Source organism: Ambystoma mexicanum, chromosome 5p (genome assembly GCF_040938575.1).
Source record: "Ambystoma mexicanum isolate Mex_15411 chromosome 5p, UKY_AmexF1_1, whole genome shotgun sequence".
Classification (NCBI taxonomy): domain Eukaryota; kingdom Metazoa; phylum Chordata; class Amphibia; order Caudata; family Ambystomatidae; genus Ambystoma; species Ambystoma mexicanum.
In genome coordinates, this window is record NC_090930.1 from 741,536,039 (window position 1) to 741,550,231 (window position 14,193).

The 14,193-nt window shown below is 39.3% G+C and overlaps 12 non-coding genes across 12 annotated transcripts; 6 read left to right on the plus strand and 6 right to left on the minus strand.

The window, feature by feature from the left end:
* The first annotated feature begins 1,110 nt into the window (after nt 1–1,110).
* TRNAQ-UUG (transfer RNA glutamine (anticodon UUG)) lies at nt 1,111–1,182 on the plus strand. The gene has a single exon. It is a non-coding gene; the product is annotated as a tRNA-Gln (tRNA).
* An 881-nt stretch (nt 1,183–2,063) lies between these two features.
* TRNAQ-CUG (transfer RNA glutamine (anticodon CUG)) lies at nt 2,064–2,135 on the minus strand. Its single transcript has one exon. It is a non-coding gene; the product is annotated as a tRNA-Gln (tRNA).
* A 259-nt stretch (nt 2,136–2,394) lies between these two features.
* Nucleotides 2,395–2,466, plus strand: TRNAQ-UUG (transfer RNA glutamine (anticodon UUG)). The gene has a single exon. It is a non-coding gene; the product is annotated as a tRNA-Gln (tRNA).
* A 913-nt stretch (nt 2,467–3,379) lies between these two features.
* Nucleotides 3,380–3,451, minus strand: TRNAQ-CUG (transfer RNA glutamine (anticodon CUG)). Its single transcript has one exon. It is a non-coding gene; the product is annotated as a tRNA-Gln (tRNA).
* A 2,370-nt stretch (nt 3,452–5,821) lies between these two features.
* Nucleotides 5,822–5,893, plus strand: TRNAQ-UUG (transfer RNA glutamine (anticodon UUG)). Its single transcript has one exon. It is a non-coding gene; the product is annotated as a tRNA-Gln (tRNA).
* An 878-nt stretch (nt 5,894–6,771) lies between these two features.
* TRNAQ-CUG (transfer RNA glutamine (anticodon CUG)) lies at nt 6,772–6,843 on the minus strand. The gene has a single exon. It is a non-coding gene; the product is annotated as a tRNA-Gln (tRNA).
* Nucleotides 6,844–7,102: 259 nt separating this feature from the next.
* TRNAQ-UUG (transfer RNA glutamine (anticodon UUG)) lies at nt 7,103–7,174 on the plus strand. The gene has a single exon. It is a non-coding gene; the product is annotated as a tRNA-Gln (tRNA).
* A 913-nt stretch (nt 7,175–8,087) lies between these two features.
* Nucleotides 8,088–8,159, minus strand: TRNAQ-CUG (transfer RNA glutamine (anticodon CUG)). The gene has a single exon. It is a non-coding gene; the product is annotated as a tRNA-Gln (tRNA).
* Nucleotides 8,160–10,531: 2,372 nt separating this feature from the next.
* On the plus strand, nt 10,532–10,603 carry TRNAQ-UUG (transfer RNA glutamine (anticodon UUG)). Its single transcript has one exon. It is a non-coding gene; the product is annotated as a tRNA-Gln (tRNA).
* Nucleotides 10,604–11,484: 881 nt separating this feature from the next.
* TRNAQ-CUG (transfer RNA glutamine (anticodon CUG)) lies at nt 11,485–11,556 on the minus strand. Its single transcript has one exon. It is a non-coding gene; the product is annotated as a tRNA-Gln (tRNA).
* A 259-nt stretch (nt 11,557–11,815) lies between these two features.
* Nucleotides 11,816–11,887, plus strand: TRNAQ-UUG (transfer RNA glutamine (anticodon UUG)). Its single transcript has one exon. It is a non-coding gene; the product is annotated as a tRNA-Gln (tRNA).
* A 913-nt stretch (nt 11,888–12,800) lies between these two features.
* TRNAQ-CUG (transfer RNA glutamine (anticodon CUG)) lies at nt 12,801–12,872 on the minus strand. Its single transcript has one exon. It is a non-coding gene; the product is annotated as a tRNA-Gln (tRNA).
* Nucleotides 12,873–14,193: the final 1,321 nt, after the last annotated feature.

Sequence of the window (14,193 nt, forward strand, 5' to 3'; positions counted from 1 at the left end):
GGGTGACACCAGGCTCTTCTGGGAGTTAATTTGCATAATCTCTACTTTCTATTTTATGTGACATGGGCTGCAGTTACATTGTTCTGTTAATAGAGGGCAACACACAGGTCATAGTTCCAAACAGGGGTGCACAGTCTGCTTGCTAGCTTACATTTACAGTTCTATTTGGGATTCACCGCCTTTTCATAAACTGAGTACTCTTCCGGAGTATTTCTAACTTATGTAGGTGTTTTGGGGGTGTTACGTGCCTTTGTATGACTGCTGCAAACCACTTGATATTAGACATTGATTGGAAACGACATAAAAAATCCTGACACATATTGTAAGCGGACATAAAATGACCTATATTAGCTAATATAAGTAAACAGACATCACTCCCCCCTCCCCACAAAAAGGGATGTATGCGTACACAAAAAATAAAAATGAAAAACAAGCAACTACTGCAGTTAAAATCTAAAAATGTAAATTCAGTTACATGATCATGACTCGGAAGGGGAAGTTAAAAAGTAAAAAAACACACGGTAGGAGAGAGGTTAGCTTTACATGCCATGAGGGAGGAAGAGGTCTTCCAAGCACTGTTGTGTATGTTGGTCAATCCCTCTGAAACGCAAAAGGGATGTGCACATAGAAATCAAAGCAGAGTCATCCAGAGAGACTATTTAATTCTTTTTTTTTCAAATTCTCAAAAGGAAGCTGCTATCAAATTGAACTATTCATCACAGCCACTGCTAGGAAATCTATGTGCATAAAATGACAATACACCCAAAGGAAAACAAAATATAGCTATAACATGTCAGATTACTAAATTCAGAGTCCAGCCTACTAACCATTAGACCATGGAACCTAAATACTTCCGCAAATGCTGAACTTCATTATGCCAAAACAGAGGCAGTCAGAAACAATATTTAATATTGCTTAATCATATGCCTCAAGAGGAAGAATTTGATCTACATGCTCTATAAAGCACAGAGATTGCTATAGCACAACGTCAATCGACAACATCGCTGTGTTTGTATGATATCAGTCAATTGGGACTATGAATCTGTAAAAATTGTAAATGTGCTCTATATTGCCATTTCTGATTCAACGCTCTCAGGTGCATCTTGCAAGGGTTCCATGGTGTAATGGTTAGCACTTTGGACTTTGAATCCAACGATCCGAGTTCAAGTCTCGGTGGGACCGTTATCTTGCTCTTACACTCCGTTTTCTAATTTCTCAAATTACAATTCAACAGAGTTAATATTCAGAAGTTCAGTCGACTCTCTCTGCACGACATTACATTTAAATGCACTTTGGTGCCTGATACCAATACAGTGATGCAACTACATATCGTTAATGTACAATCCCTAAGGTCAATCAGAGTGGGCACCCAGATATCTCTCAGAAACATTTTCCACAGATGAATAATGTCCAACCTTAACTCTATGAAAAGAAAAATGTACACACTATGTGCAGTAGATTCTCTGCTCACTGGAACATGCAGAAACAACATTGATGTGAAAAGATTGGAAAAAGCCCTATTTTATTAACATTAAAAAATGTTATACAATTATTTTGGTGAATCATATTCACTTTCACAATCATTCCTATGTTTCAAGCAATTTGATGGTCTTATTAAATGTGTAAAAAATGTAATTCTTTGAGTTGACAAACTGTATGGAGAGCAAACTTTTTATAACTTACAAGAGTTATGAGTTCTAGAAAGTAGTGCATTTACTGATCAAGTGCCCTTGTTTAAATGTACTTACTTTATTTGGATCACACCTTTCTCGAAAGAAGAAATAAACTCTAAATTATCAGGAAACAATTCAACTGATTTTAGGGGCCTCCTGGGCTTTCAATGCAAATCGCTGAGATCAAAAGCCAGTTTAATAGCCATTATACCTTGGAGCTTTGGAGATATGAGAGTGGGCAGTTTCTTTGTGGCAAAAGAGAGTCATCCCCAGAAACTATTAATATTCTTTGGTCAAAGAAGACTGCCATCAAAGTGGGCTGTAAAGCAAAGCTATTGCTGTTATATCTATCTGCAAATGAAAGGCAACTCTAAAAGAGAAGCAGCCCCAAGGTCCCACCGAGACTTGAACTCGGATCGCTGGATTCAGAGTCCAGAGTGCTAACCATTACACCATGGAACCCACATATTCAGTAGCATGATGCACTTCATTCTGGAAAAACAGAGCACATCAGAGAAAATATGTAATATTCCTATATCAATAGACTCCAGAGGAAGAATTTGATCCAAATGAGACATGAAGCCAATACTTTGCGATTGCACAGCATCCAACAGCAACAGTGCTGCTTCGATATAATATCAGTAAACGATTACTATAGGTCAGTAAAAATCTTGACTGTGCCCTATATTCTCATTGCCCTTATGAAGCTCTGCTCAACAAGGGTTCCATGGTGTAATGGTTAGCACTTTGGACTTTGAATCCAGCGATCCGAGTTCAAGTCTCGGTGGAACCTCTCTCTTGCTCTAACACACTTTGTCTCCTTGTTGTCTTAAATTATAGGCCAAAGATAGTAATATTCATAAGGTTAGTGGTGTAGGGTATTCATTTTCGCTCTCACTCTCTGGCATAACTTTTCATAAAAATCCACTTTTGTGCCTAGCACCTTAACCTTTATGCATTTTTTTTAAATGTATGAACAGTGAGGTCATTCTGAGTCGAAGGGCAGATCTGCATCGGAAACATACATAAAAGATTTGAAATTTTCAAACTTAACTCAATGTTAAGAAACATGCTCAATCTGTGACCCAATGGATTCTCTTTTTACTTGAAGATGCAGCAACAACATTAATAATACCATTTTGGGAAAAGCAGCTCTATTGTATCGCCATTCTCTTTCAAAATTGTTAAAGGGTTAATCCTATGAAAAGCGACCACATTCAGAATCAATGATATTAATCAAGCGTCTTAACAGTCTTTACATGTTTGTAAAATGAAGGTATCAGTTTGAGATGAAAAATAGAACGAAGAACACACTTTTCTTAATTCACAAAAGGCCTGAGGTGTATAAATACTGTTTGTACCGACCAAGGGCCCATTCGTGAATGTACTTACTTTAGTTGGATCATACCTTTCTTCAAAGAAGACATCCACAATAAACGATAAGGGAAAGGTTCGACTGATGGTAAACTCTTACAGAGATTTGAATGCAAATTATTGGATTCAACCTCCAGGGTGCTACCATTACACCATGGGTCTTTCACACCACAGAACGTGGTGGGTTTCATTGTGGCTAAAGAGCGTCATCCATGGAAAATCTTTCTTTTTTCAAATGCACCCAGGGAATAATGCTATGAAAGTGGGCGACACAGCAGCGTCATTGCTATTAAAACAAGACACTGAGAGGAAAACAAACACAGTAATTCCCAAGGTCCCACCGAGATTTGAACTCGGATCGCTGGATTCAGAGTCCAGAGTACTAACCATTACACCATGGAACCTACATACTTAGTGACATGATGAACGTCATTGCAGCAAAAAAAGAGCCTTTTAGAGAATGTATGCAATATTCTTTTATCTTATGCCTCCAGAGGAAGAATCCTATCCAAATGAGCTGTAAAGCAAAGAGTTTGCTATTGCGCAACAACCAACTAAACAGTTCCACATTTGCATAATATCCGTGGGCTAGGAATATGAGTTTGTTAAAATGATGCATGAGATCTCGATTCTCATTTCTGTTACAACTCTGTCAGGTTGCACCAGCAAGGGGCCCATGGTGTAATGGTTAGCAAAGAACATTACTGAAGGGCCCCTCGGCCAGCCAGAAAGCCAAAATGGAGAGAACGGGCATGAACTGGTTGTGAATGAGCTTCAAAATGCGTTCACAGGTAATTGAACTGGTGATCTCCTCAGTTTATACACCTGGAACTCCTGTCAATAGCAACAGTCGGCAGCTGGGTTGCCAGACATTTTGTCGAAAAAAATTTGTCGACAGGACAATTGGTCGAAACCATTTGGTCGAAAACCAAATGGTCGAATTGCTTTGTTTTTTATTTTCACATTTTTTTTGGGGGGGGGGGTTTGGGGGGGTCCCCCCAACCCCCTTTTTTTCTAAAAACCCCTTTTTTTCCCTAAACTACAACCTAAAAAATATATATATAAATAAATAAAAAAAACGACCATTTGGCTTTCGACCAAATTACGTCGACCAAATGTCTTTCGACGAAATGTCTTTCAACGAAATGTCCGGACAGCGGCAGCTGGTCTGTGTCAGTAATGGCAATTTGATTTTGCCATTTTCACAACTCCCTAATAAATGAACAAAAGGTTCCATTTGTAGGCACAGTTACATGCTATGGTATGTATACCATGCTTAATTACCACCATAGGAGGCTCAGAGCACCATCCGCATTCTTACGTACAAAACATGTAAGGAAATAATCAGATCTTTTGCTCTGCAGGAGTCAGGCTTCTTTAAAGCCTGACAAAGTGGCAGAGTGCCATTGTAAACTGAGGCATGATGAAACCATGCCCAAGAACCCAGGCAGGTTAAACCCTTCCACTCATGCCCCTAGGCCCCGAACGGCCAGGTTTTATAGACAGGGCAGCTGGCATGGATTATGGACACTTTTAACATAGGGTGGTTTTTCAACCTTATCTCCTCTGGGAGCAAAGCGCTGGACAGGGTTTCCTGTACGTTTTTGAGGTTCGCAGGGATCTATGTGTGGATGTTTCTTGGTGTGAAAAGCATGACACCTTTTGGGGTGACACCAGGCTCTTCTGGGAGTTAATTTGCATAATCTCTACTTTCTATTTTATGTGACATGGGCTGCAGTTACATTGTTCTGTTAATAGAGGGCAACACACAGGTCATAGTTCCAAACAGGGGTGCACAGTCTGCTTGCTAGCTTACATTTACAGTTCTATTTAGGATTCACCGCCTTTTCATAAACTGAGTACTCTTCCGGAGTATTTCTAACTTATGTAGGTGTTTTGGGGGTGTTACGTGCCTTTGTATGACTGCTGCAAACCACTTGATATTAGACATTGATTGGAAACGACATAAAAAATCCTGACACATATTGTAAGCGGACATAAAATGACCTATATTAGCTAATATAAGTAAACAGACATCACTCCCCCCTCCCCACAAAAAGGGATGTATGCGTACACAAAAAATAAAAATGAAAAACAAGCAACTACTGCAGTTAAAATCTAAAAATGTAAATTCAGTTACATGATCATGACTCGGAAGGGGAAGTTAAAAAGTAAAAAAACACACGGTAGGAGAGAGGTTAGCTTTACATGCCATGAGGGAGGAAGAGGTCTTCCAAGCACTGTTGTGTATGTTGGTCAATCCTCTGAAACGCAAAAGGGATGTGCACATAGAAATCAAAGCAGAGTCATCCAGAGAGACTATTTAATTCTTTTTTTTTCAAATTCTCAAAAGGAAGCTGCTATCAAATTGAACTATTCATCACAGCCACTGCTAGGAAATCTATGTGCATAAAATGACAATACACCCAAAGGAAAACAAAATATAGCTATAACATGTCAGATTACTAAATTCAGAGTCCAGCCTACTAACCATTAGACCATGGAACCTAAATACTTCCGCAAATGCTGAACTTCATTATGCCAAAACAGAGGCAGTCAGAAACAATATTTAATATTGCTTAATCATATGCCTCAAGAGGAAGAATCTGATCTACATGCTCTATAAAGCACAGAGATTGCTATAGCACAACGTCAATCGACAACATCGCTGTGTTTGTATGATATCAGTCAATTGGGACTATGAATCTGTAAAAATTGTAAATGTGCTCTATATTGCCATTTCTGATTCAACGCTCTCAGGTGTATCTTGCAAGGGTTCCATGGTGTAATGGTTAGCACTTTGGACTTTGAATCCAACGATCCGAGTTCAAGTCTCGGTGGGACCGTTATCTTGCTCTTACACTCCATTTTCTAATTTCTCAAATTACAATTCAACAGAGTTAATATTCAGAAGTTCAGTCGACTCTCTCTGCACGACATTACATTTAAATGCACTTTGGTGCCTGATACCAATACAGTGATGCAACTACATATCGTTAATGTACAATCCCTAAGGTCAATCAGAGTGGGCACCCAGATATCTCTCAGAAACATTTTCCACAGATGAATAATGTCCAACAACTCTATGAAAAGAAAAATGTACACACTATGTGCAGTAGATTCTCTGCTCACTGGAACATGCAGAAACAACATTGATGTGAAAAGATTGGAAAAAGCCCTATTTTATTAACATTAAAAAATGTTATACAATTATTTTGGTGAATCATATTCACTTTCACAATCATTCCTATGTTTCAAGCAATTTGATGGTCTTATTAAATGTGTAAAAAATGTAATTCTTTGAGTTGACAAACTGTATGGAGAGCAAACTTTTTATAACTTACAAGAGTTATGAGTTCTAGAAAGTAGTGCATTTACTGATCAAGTGCCCTTGTTTAAATGTACTTACTTTATTTGGATCACACCTTTCTCGAAAGAAGAAATAAACTCTAAATTATCAGGAAACAATTCAACTGATTTTAGGGGCCTCCTGGGCTTTCAATGCAAATCGCTGAGATCAAAAGCCAGTTTAATAGCCATTATACCTTCGAGCTTTGGAGATATGAGAGTGGGCAGTTTCTTTGTGGCAAAAGAGAGTCATCCCCAGAAACTATTAATATTCTTTGGTCAAAGAAGACTGCCATCAAAGTGGGCTGTAAAGCAAAGCTATTGCTGTTATATCTATCTGCAAATGAAAGGCAACTGTAAAAGAGAAGCAGCCCCAAGGTCCCACCGAGACTTGAACTCGGATCGCTGGATTCAGAGTCCAGAGTGCTAACCATTACACCATGGAACCCACATATTCAGTAGCATGATGCACTTCATTCTGGAAAAACAGAGCACATCAGAGAAAATATGTAATATTCCTATATCATTAGACTCCAGAGGAAGAATTTGATCCAAATGAGACATGAAGCCAATACTTTGCGATTGCACAGCATCCAACAGCAACAGTGCTGCTTCGATATAATATCAGTAAACGGTTACTATAGGTCAGTAAAAATCTTGACTGTGCCCTATATTCTCATTGCCCTTATGAAGCTCTGCTCAACAAGGGTTCCATGGTGTAATGGTTAGCACTTTGGACTTTGAATCCAGCGATCCGAGTTCAAGTCTCGGTGGAACCTCTCTCTTGCTCTAACACACTTTGTCTCCTTGTTGTCTTAAATTATAGGCCAAAGATAGTAATATTCATAAGGTTAGTGGTGTAGGGTATTCATTTTCGCTCTCACTCTCTGGCATAACTTTTCATAAAAATCCACTTTTGTGCCTAGCACCTTAACCTTTATGCATTTTTTATAAATGTATGAACAGTGAGGTCATTCTGAGTCGATGGGCAGATCTGCATCGGAAACATACATAAAAGATTTGAAATTTTCAAACTTAACTCAATGTTAAGAAACATGCTCAATCTGTGACCCAATGGATTCTCTTTTTACTTGAAGATGCAGCAACAACATTAATAATACCATTTTGGGAAAAGCAGCTCTATTGTATCGCCATTCTCTTTCAAAATTGTTAAAGGGTTAATCCTATGAAAAGCGACCACATTCAGAATCAATGATATTAATCAAGCGTCTTAACAGTCTTTACATGTTTGTAAAATGAAGGTATCAGTTTGAGATGAAAAATAGAACGAAGAACACACTTTTCTTAATTCACAAAAGGCCTGAGGTGTATAAATACTGTTTGTACCGACCAAGGGCCCATTCGTGAATGTACTTACTTTAGTTGGATCATACCTTTCTTCAAAGAAGACATCCACAATAAACGATAAGGGAAAGGTTCGACTGATGGTAAACTCTTACAGAGATTTGAATGCAAATTATTGGATTCAACCTCCAGGGTGCTACCATTACACCATGGGTCTTTCACACCACAGAAAGTGGTGGGTTTCATTGTGGCTAAAGAGCGTCATCCATGGAAAATCTTTCTTTTTTCAAATGCACCCAGGGAATAATGCTATGAAAGTGGGCGACACAGCAGCGTCATTGCTATTAAAACAAGACACTGAGAGGAAAACAAATACAGTAATTCCCAAGTTCCCACCGAGATTTGAACTCGGATCGCTGGATTCAGAGTCCAGAGTGCTAACCATTACACCATGGAACCTACATACTTAGTGACATGATGAACGTCATTGCAGCAAAAAAAGAGCCTTTTAGAGAATGTATGCAATATTCTTTTATCTTATGCCTCCAGAGGAAGAATCCTATCCAAATGAGCTGTAAAGCAAAGAGTTTGCTATTGCGCAACAACCAACTAAACAGTTCCACATTTGCATAATATCCGTGGGCTAGGAATATGAGTTTGTTAAAATGATGCATGAGATCTCGATTCTCATTTCTGTTACAACTCTGTCAGGTTGCACCAGCAAGGGGCCCATGGTGTAATGGTTAGCAAAGAACATTACTGAAGGGCCCCTCGGCCAGCCAGAAAGCCAAAATGGAGAGAACGGGCATGAACTGGTTGTGAATGAGCTTCAAAATGCGTTCACAGGTAATTGAACTGGTGATCTCCTCAGTTTATACACCTGGAACTCCTGTCAATAGCAACAGTCGGCAGCTGGGTTGCCAGACATTTCGTCGAAAAAAATTTGTCGACAGGACAATTGGTCGAAACCATTTGGTCGAAAACCAAATGGTCGAATTGCTTTGTTTTTTATTTTCACATTTTTTTTTGGGGGGGGGGGTTTGGGGGGGTCCCCCCAACCCCCTTTTTTTCTAAAAACCCCTTTTTTTCCCTAAACTACAACCTAAAAAATATATATATAAATAAATAAAAAAATCAACCATTTGGCTTTCGACCAAATTACGTCGACCAAATGTCTTTCGACGAAATGTCTTTCGACGAAATGTCCGGACAGCGCCAGCTGGTCTGTGTCAGTAATGGCAATTTGATTTTGCCATTTTCACAACTCCCTAATAAATGAACAAAATGTTCCATTTGTAGGCACAGTTACATGCTATGGTATGTATACCATGCTTAATAACCACCATAGGAGGCTCAGAGCACCATCCGCATTCTTACGTACAAAACATGTAAGGAAATAATCAGATCTTTTGCTCTGCAGGAGTCAGGCTTCTTTAAAGCCTGACAAAGTGGCAGAGTGCCATTGTAAACTGAGGCATGATGAAACCATGCCCAAGAACCCAGGCAGGTTAAACCCTTCCACTCATGCCCCTAGGCCCCGAACGGCCAGGTTCTATAGACAGGGCAGCTGGCATGGATTATGGACACTTTTAACATAGGGTGGTTTTTCAACCTTATCTCCTCTGGGAGCAAAGCGCTGGACAGGGTTTCCTGTACGTTTTTGAGGTTCGCAGGGATCTATGTGTGGATGTTTCTTGGTGTGAAAAGCATGACACCTTTTGGGGTGACACCAGGCTCTTCTGGGAGTTAATTTGCATAATCTCTACTTTCTATTTTATGTGACATGGGCTGCAGTTACATTGTTCTGTTAATAGAGGGCAACACACAGGTCATAGTTCCAAACAGGGGTGCACAGTCTGCTTGCTAGCTTACATTTACAGTTCTATTTGGGATTCACCGCCTTTTCATAAACTGAGTACTCTTCCGGAGTATTTCTAACTTATGTAGGTGTTTTGGGGGTGTTACGTGCCTTTGTATGACTGCTGCAAACCACTTGATATTAGACATTGATTGGAAACGACATAAAAAATCCTGACACATATTGTAAGCGGACATAAAATGACCTATATTAGCTAATATAAGTAAACAGACATCACTCCCCCCTCCCCACAAAAAGGGATGTATGCGTACACAAAAAATAAAAATGAAAAACAAGCAACTACTGCAGTTAAAATCTAAAAATGTAAATTCAGTTACATGATCATGACTCGGAAGGGGAAGTTAAAAAGTAAAAAAACACACGGTAGGAGAGAGGTTAGCTTTACATGCCATGAGGGAGGAAGAGGTCTTCCAAGCACTGTTGTGTATGTTGGTCAATCCCTCTGAAACGCAAAAGGGATGTGCACATAGAAATCAAAGCAGAGTCATCCAGAGAGACTATTTAATTCTTTTTTTTTCAAATTCTCAAAAGGAAGCTGCTATCAAATTGAACTATTCATCACAGCCACTGCTAGGAAATCTATGTGCATAAAATGACAATACACCCAAAGGAAAACAAAATATAGCTATAACATTTCAGATTACTAAATTCAGAGTCCAGCCTACTAACCATTAGACCATGGAACCTAAATACTTCCGCAAATGCTGAACTTCATTATGCCAAAACAGAGGCAGTCAGAAACAATATTTAATATTGCTTAATCATATGCCTCAAGAGGAAGAATTTGATCTACATGCTCTATAAAGCACAGAGATTGCTATAGCACAACGTCAATCGACAACATCGCTGTGTTTGTATGATATCAGTCAATTGGGACTATGAATCTGTAAAAATTGTAAATGTGCTCTATATTGCCATTTCTGATTCAACGCTCTCAGGTGCATCTTGCAAGGGTTCCATGGTGTAATGGTTAGCACTTTGGACTTTGAATCCAACGATCCGAGTTCAAGTCTCGGTGGGACCGTGATCTTGCTCTTACACTCCATTTTCTAATTTCTCAAATTACAATTCAACAGAGTTAATATTCAGAAGTTCAGTCGACTCTCTCTGCACGACATTACATTTAAATGCACTTTGGTGCCTGATACCAATACAGTGATGCAACTACATATCGTTAATGTACAATCCCTAAGGTCAATCAGAGTGGGCACCCAGATATCTCTCAGAAAGATTTTCCACAGATGAATAATGTCCAACCTTAACTCTATGAAAAGAAAAATGTACACACTATGTGCAGTAGATTCTCTGCTCACTGGAACATGCAGAAACAACATTGATGTGAAAAGATTGGAAAAAGCCCTATTTTATTAACATTAAAAAATGTTATACAATTATTTTGGTGAATCATATTCACTTTCACAATCATTCCTATGTTTCAAGCAATTTGATGGTCTTATTAAATGTGTAAAAAATGTAATTCTTTGAGTTGACAAACTGTATGGAGAGCAAACATTTTATAACTTACAAGAGTTATGAGTTCTAGAAAGTAGTGCATTTACTGATCAAGTGCCCTTGTTTAAATGTACTTACTTTATTTGGATCACACCTTTCTCGAAAGAAGAAATAAACTCTAAATTATCAGGAAACAATTCAACTGATTTTAGGGGCCTCCTGGGCTTTCAATGCAAATCGCTGAGATCAAAAGCCAGTTTAATAGCCATTATACCTTGGAGCTTTGGAGATATGAGAGTGGGCAGTTTCTTTGTGGCAAAAGAGAGTCATCCCCAGAAACTATTAATATTCTTTGGTCAAAGAAGACTGCCATCAAAGTGGGCTGTAAAGCAAAGCTATTGCTGTTATATCTATCTGCAAATGAAAGGCAACTCTAAAAGAGAAGCAGCCCCAAGGTCCCACCGAGACTTGAACTCGGATCGCTGGATTCAGAGTCCAGAGTGCTAACCATTACACCATGTAACCCACATATTCAGTAGCATGATGCACTTCATTCTGGAAAAACAGAGCACATCAGAGAAAATATGTAATATTCCTATATCATTATACTCCAGAGGAAGAAATTGATCCAAATGAGACATGAAGCCAATACTTTGCGATTGCACAGCATCCAACAGCAACAGTGCTGCTTCGATATAATATCAGTAAACGGTTACTATAGGTCAGTAAAAATCTTGACTGTGCCCTATATTCTCATTGCCCTTATGAAGCTCTGCTCAACAAGGGTTCCATGGTGTAATGGTTAGCACTTTGGACTTTGAATCCAGGGATCCGAGTTCAAGTCTCGGTGGAACCTCTCTCTTGCTCTAACACACTTTGTCTCCTTGTTGTCTTAAATTATAGGCCAAAGATAGTAATATTCATAAGGTTAATGGTGTAGGGTATTCATTTTCGCTCTCACTCTCTGGCATAACTTTTCATAAAAATCCACTTTTGTGCCTAGCACCTTAACCTTTATGCATTTTTTTTAAATGTATGAACAGTGAGGTCATTCTGAGTCGATGGGCAGATCTGCATCGGAAACATACATAAAAGATTTGAAATTTTCAAACTTAACTCAATGTTAAGAAACATGCTCAATCTGTGACCCAATGGATTCTCTTTTTACTTGAAGATGCAGCAACAACATTAATAATACCATTTTGGGAAAAGCAGCTCTATTGTATCGCCATTCTCTTTCAAAATTGTTAAAGGGTTAATCCTATGAAAAGCGACCACATTCAGAATCAATGATATTAATCAAGCGTCTTAACAGTCTTTACATGTTTGTAAAATGAAGGTATCAGTTTGAGATGAAAAATAGAACGAAGAACACACTTTTCTTAATTCACAAAAGGCCTGAGGTGTATGAATACTGTTTGTACCGACCAAGGGCCCATTCGTGAATGTACTTACTTTAGTTGGATCATACCTTTCTTCAAAGAAGACATCCACAATAAACGATAAGGGAAAGGTTCGACTGATGGTAAACTCTTACAGAGATTTGAATGCAAATTATTGGATTCAACCTCCAGGGTGCTACCATTACACCATGGGTCTTTCACACCACAGAAAGTGGTGGGTTTCATTGTGGCTAAAGAGCGTCATCCATGGAAAATCTTTCTTTTTTCAAATGCACCCAGGGAATAATGCTATGAAAGTGGGCGACACAGCAGCGTCATTGCTATTAAAACAAGACACTGGGAGGAAAACAAACACAGTAATTCCCAAGGTCCCACCGAGATTTGAACTCGGATCGCTGGATTCAGAGTCCAGAGTGCTAACCATTACACCATGGAACCTACGTACTTAGTGACATGATGAACGTCATTGCAGCAGAAAAAGAGCCTTTTAGAGAATGTATGCAATATTCTTTTATCTTATGCCTCCAGAGGAAGAATCCTATCCAAATGAGCTGTAAAGCAAAGAGTTTGCTATTGCGCAACAACCAACTAAACAGTTCCACATTTGCATAATATCCGTGGGCTAGGAATATGAGTTTGTTAAAATGATGCATGAGATCTCGATTCTCATTTCTGTTACAACTCTGTCAGGTTGCATCAGCAAGGGGCCCATGGTGTAATGGTTAACAAAGAACATTACTGAAGGGCCCCTCGGCCAGCCAGAAAGCCAAAATGGAGAGAACGGGCATGAACTGGTTGTGAATGAGCTTCAAAATGCGTTCACAGGTAATTGAACTGGTGATCTCCTCAGTTTATACACCTGGAACTCCTGTCAATAGCAACAGTCGGCAGCTGGGTTGCCAGACATTTCGTCGAAAAAAATGTGTCGACAGGACAATTGGTCGAAACCATTTGGTCGAAAACCAAATGGTCGAATTGCTTTGTTTTTTATTTTCACATTTTTTTTGGGGGGGGCTTTGGGGGGGTCCCCCCAACCCCCTTTTTTTCTAAAACCCCCTTTTTTTCCCTAAACTACAACCTAAGAAATATATATATAAATAAATAAAAAAATTGACCATTTGGCTTTCGACCAAATTACGTCGACCAAATGTCTTTCGACCAAATGTCTTTCGACGAAATGTCCGGACAGCGGCAGCTGGTCTGTGTCAGTAATGGCAATTTGATTTTGCCATTTTCACAACTCCCTAATAAATGAACAAAATGTTCCATTTGTAGGCACAGTTACATGCTATGGTATGTATACCATGCTTAATAACCACCATAGGAGGCTCAGAGCACCATCCGCATTCTTACGTACAAAACATGTAAGGAAATAATCAGATCTTTTGCTCTGCAGGAGTCAGGCTTCTTTAAAGCCTGACAAAGTGGCAGAGTGCCATTGTAAACTGAGGCATGATGAAACCATGCCCAAGAACCCAGGCAGGTTAAACCCTTCCACTCATGCCCCTAGGCCCCGAATGGCCACAAACGGCCAGGTTCTATAGACAGCGCAGCTGGCATGGATTATGGACACTTTTAACATTGGGTGGTTTTTCAACCTTATCTCCTCTGGGAGCAAAGCGCTGGACAGGGTTTCCTGTACGTTTTTGAGGTTCGCAGGGATCTATGTGTGGATGTTTCTTGGTGTGAAAAGCATGACACCTTTTGGGGTGACACCAGGCTCTTCTGGGAGTTAATTTGCATAATCTCTACTTTCTAT